The 5010-nt window shown below is 44.8% G+C and overlaps 1 long non-coding RNA gene across 1 annotated transcript in view; it reads left to right on the top strand.

Moving 5' to 3' along the window:
- LOC111737783 overlaps nucleotides 1-5010 on the top strand; it is an 18462-nt gene continuing 13452 nt past the window's right edge. Inside the window, exon 1 of the long non-coding RNA XR_002779564.1 lies at nucleotides 1-864. This is a non-coding gene — a long non-coding RNA (uncharacterized LOC111737783). The remainder of the gene's footprint in view (nucleotides 865-5010) is intronic.

Raw genomic sequence — 5010 nt, 5'->3', positions numbered from 1 at the left:
GGAATGTGAACAGGGTGTTCACTGCGCGCCCTAAACGCACATGTTCGGTCCCCTCCCGTCAGAGAACGCCAGGCAGCGGCTCGAGGTCAGACGCCCTCTCCGCCACCCCACAGAGCCCGCAGAACCTCTAGGTGGATGACAGGAAAGTGAAGGCTGTCAGGCCAGATGGGACTCAGGGCCAGGACCCTGGCAGGGGGGCTTTGAGAACCAAGTGTAGTTTAGAAAAGGAGGGGAACCAAATGTAGTCCACCGAGGCATGGAGAAGGCCAGGCCAATAGCTGGAAGGGATATAGGATCGCCACTCTCCGCCACCAGCCTCAAGAAGCGCAGAGTTCAGACCCCGAGAATTGACTTATTTTTAGGGCATATCGTGGACGACAAGGCCTGGAGAGAAGGGAAAGCAGACGATCCAGTTTGGGATTAGGTGCTCTCTGACCCGCCAGGGAGTGACTGAATGCTCAAGAGTAAGCATTTAATTCATTCAACAAATATTTATCGAGCCTCTGTGCCAGTCCCTGGGCGAAACTCTGGTAGCACAGAGGTGAACAAGACATCCTGTTTTTGATGAGCTGACATTCTGATCCTAGAGACAGTTGCTGAAACACTCAGAGAGAGCAAGGAAGCCCAAAGTGTTGGAGAACACACAGGAATAACCCAGATTGAGGTGGAGATCCAGGAGGGCTTCTTGGGGGAAGCTGCAAAGGGATCTGAAGAGCCAGTAGGAGTTAGTCCAAAAGATGGGTGTAGAGTGTTTTAGATGGAAAGAACCTTGTGTGTGGAGGCTGAGGGAAGAACATGTGGTCTGAGTGGCCCCCAAGAAGAACATGGGCTTGCCCTCCCCACCAGTACGTACCAGATGTTCAGGTGAGTCACAGCTAGGATCAAGGTGTCCACCTCAGTCAACACCATGATATTTGTTGGTTTATGGAACCTCCATCCTGCAGAAGGCACAGTAGTAGGCTTGTAAGGAGGTTAAGGGAGATTGGGAATCGTCATGATGCTTTCGAGTGTTGCAGAGACTGAGAAATAGGGCCCATAAAGTATCTAGTACCTAATAAGTGCTCAGTTAACATTGACTGGTCTTTCAACACCTGGCCTGATTCATTGACTCCTCTTCCTCTTCAAGGTAGCCATTTCTGCCTCTGAAAAGGGCAGCTGTCCAGTCCTTCATCTCTGAGGAGATACTTGGCCCGGGGCGGACACTGTGGGGCTGCTCATGGAACTTCCTGTTTTTTTTTGTCCCTCTCTGATTGGGAGTGGGTGAGGGGAGCATGCAAGAGATAAGAGTGGTGTGGTCGATTATCATAAAGGTTCTGAATGAAGCAAGGAAGGTCAGGGCCAGGAAGGCTAGATTTGGGCAATAGTCCGGGAAAAGAGTGATAAAAGCCCCATAAGAGCTAACGTGGGGAAGATAGAATGCAGTGCTGGGACATAGAGACAGAAAAGGTAGATGAGACCAAACTCTTCAGCTTCTTGGCTGCAAGGTGGGGCCAGGACTCTAAATCCACTGTTAGATCATTACCTGTTACGGGTAATATGGGTCTGATCAAAGGAGGCCACAGAGGATCATAGCCTGTGTGTCCCTAATGTCCCTGAGTGATGGAACAGGAATGTTTACATCCAGAAATTCTTTGTCAGGCCCCCCTCCCAGGAATGCACTGGGACCCAAATTCTTCTGTGCAGAGGAAAAGTGCAGGCCTTGGAATGGCTTCTCCAGCATTGTTCCTTGGCAAACACAGGAAGATGGGTTTCCTTTAGATTTGTGGTGCTGACAACTGAATCCGGACCCCTCCCCTACGCTTTGGGTCGGGGGAGGGAAACATAGGACCAGGCAGTGGATGGAAAATAAACACCCACCTCTGCTCCTCTGACTTATTTCATGTTCTTAGAATTTCCTCTCTTGGAATCTGGCTTTGTTATTTAAAAATTCCACACATTGGTCGGAGCTGGGAAAATCCCTTCTTGCGGTTGCTATGGAGAGGCCTCTGTCCGCCCGGTGCATAGGCCTGGCAGTGTGGCCAGTGGGCCTGGGCCTGCAGCCCAGAATCCAGGTGAGCTCCTGACTCAGCCTATGTGAGGGAAGCTCTCGGGGCTGGATGTGTGTGTTCTCTGTGTGAGCACGTGCTCATGTCTCAGTGGGGATGGGGCAGTGTTTTGGTTCCAGCTGTCTGGGCCATAGCCAGGCTAGAGTAGTGATGGCACCGTTGGGAAATGGTGGGGACCTCCAAAGGGGCCTCCAGATGGTCCTGTGCAGTGTATACACTGAGAGGACACCCTGACCACCAGAGAGCTGTCCCCTGCCCGTGTAACTTAGGCTGTCTCCTCTCCTGGGATCTGCATAGTAGACATGTGGGTGCTGTGCTTCCCTGTTTGGTGTGGCTTCTGCCTCTTGCCCTTCGCTCCTAATACCCACTCCCCACAAGAATGATCATTATAGTGTTTTCTTCCTTCACCAATTCATTCATTCATTCATTCATTCATTCATTCATTCCTGCTCTCATTCAAGTGCCTACCAAGAGTCAGTCACTGGAAATGCCAGGTGCTGGAAATGCAGAGATGAATAAACTGAAAAAATTGGAAACAATCTTAGGATCTCGACAGTTAGTGACATAAAGTATGGACTACCTATATGACACAGGACTTGCCTAGGGTACAGAATATAAGGGAGTGACAAGGAACTCCATAATCAAGATAAATAATCTAACAAATAAAAATCAATCCATGGTGAATAAAGCAGCAAAACTTTAAATAATGACAGGTCAGTAACGATTCTGTGCTAGGCCTATTGGGACCTGAGGCAAAGGAAAAATTAGTAATACTGATCCTGTATTCAGAACTAAATATAGCATTGACAGAATGTCACAGAAGCAATAAAATGTGTTATGGAAGTTTGCTTATTGACAGAAATTCATGGCATATTGTTGAATTAAAAATGAGAGATTATAGACCTATATATAAAGTATGATCCTATTGAAAATATACTTATGTATTGGAAACTGTAAGAACATATGCTGAGATTCTACGAGCTCTTTTCTCTTATTGCCTTTGTTTTGTGTTTCCTGGTTATTTCAACAGTGAACATGTAATTCTTGTATAATTTTCTTAAAGGTATTTAACAAAAAAACAAGAGAATTGTAGCAGAGCACAGTGGTCTATACAGCATAGCCGATTATGGGCTCTCTGACCTATGAGAGACTGGAGGGCTGTCCAGATCAACCCTGATGAGAAGCCGAGGTTCAGCAAGGTAGAAGGACTCAGTAAAGCTCCCATCTGTGGTGGGGTGGAATGGGCCTTTGCATTCAGGTCTGTCCTGCTGGGATCCACATCACCCACAGCCTAGCATGCTGAGTCTCTTGTTTCCCGGCTTCTTCCAAGCTGAACCATCTAGGTCGCTCTTCTTCATGACCAGCTGCTGCTCATTGACGTACCTTTTCCATTGGTGCTTTTCTCGACTGAGAACAGAACTGTAGGAGGAAAACGTGCAAGAAATATCTGGGTAGATGTGACTGGCCCCTCCTTGGGTCCTTAGCAAATGACAGTTGGGCTTGTGAGCGACTGAGAAAGTATTTGCAATGTTATGTTTTTCTCTTTGGCACGGACACACCCCACAGACTGGCATGAATCATAAGTCATTTCCTAAAGCCCCCATCTGCCTGGAAATGCCTGGTAGTATTTCCCAGAGTTCAGAAGCCGTCAGCCCTGGATGCCAGTAGGTTTAGCTATTCCCCACCCAGCCGCAAAACTCTTGCCCATTCCCTCAGGAAGGCACTGAGAGGAGAGGAATCCGAGGCAGAGGTGCCACCTGTAGCCTACAGCCACCCTGGAATTGTGCTTACACAAGCCTCAGAGTTTAGACCCTCCTGAGTGTCTTCTCTGTGACTTAGTAGGCCTACTGTCTTAAGCGTGATGCCTGTGGTAGACAAAACAGAGGCCTTTTCTTTCCTAAGAAGTGGGTTCCCAAGCTCCAGATCACCTTTAGTAGTAGTGTTCAGTCTCTGTTTGTCTATTGAATGTCACAAAGCAGGAGTACCCTTGGTTCTAAGCATGGGTGTGACATTTCCCAAAGTCAGCCATGACAATATTTTCCTTGCAGCTAGCTATAGCTGTGTAACTCCGGCCAAAGACATGTAAGTAGAATTATCATGTGGAAATTTCTGGAAAGTTTCTTTCAAAGGGCCGTGGAATGCTGCCCTTATCCCTTTCTCCATCCTGCTGCTGGTAATACAGATGTGATGGCTAGAACACTAGCAGCTTTCTTGAACCATGAAGACTTGGCATGGGGGAAAGTTTTAATAGATACCGGAAAACTAGAAGCTATGAAAGAAAAAATGAACATATTTGACTAGATTAAAATTGTTTATTTTTTTGTGGCAAAAGATAACACAAAGACAACAGATAAAGAGATTTGGAAACTGTATTTAAAAATCAGGAGAAAGAGTATAAAGAGCTTTTACAAATTGACAAGAAAAAGATAAATGACCCAATAGAATATTGACGATTTATAGAAGAACATTTCAAAGAGCCAAAAAATATGAAAAAATCACTAGTAGTTACTGAAATGGTTAGGTCAGCCTGAAAAAAATGAAAAAGATTGATAATACCTATTGTCAGTCTACATGCAGAGAAAAGGATATTCATATACTCCATTGTTAATAAAAATATACATTTTATAGCCTTTAAAAAATCTATCCGGCAACATCAATTAAAATTATTGTATGAAATTAATTATTTTATATAAATTGCATAAATAGTGTGTATTTATTTTGACTACCAATTCATTCTTTATCATCTGTCTAAAAATATCTGTACCAAATAATGATAATTACAGCAGCATTTCCATAGTGTCCAAAATTTAGAATAGAAGTGACTGTCCAGTCATCAGCAAATGGCTGAATAAGTTATGGTGTAGTCATATCTAGGAATGTTATGCAGTCATTAAAAAGAATGAAATAGAGATTTACCAGTAATAAATTTTCTTTAGATATTGATGAATAAGAAAAGCAAGATAAA

The sequence above is a fragment of the Pteropus vampyrus genome, unplaced genomic scaffold (genome assembly GCF_000151845.1).
Source record: "Pteropus vampyrus isolate Shadow unplaced genomic scaffold, Pvam_2.0 Scaffold1, whole genome shotgun sequence".
Lineage (NCBI taxonomy): Eukaryota > Metazoa > Chordata > Mammalia > Chiroptera > Pteropodidae > Pteropus > Pteropus vampyrus.
This window is presented reverse-complemented; position numbering and strand designations above follow the sequence as displayed.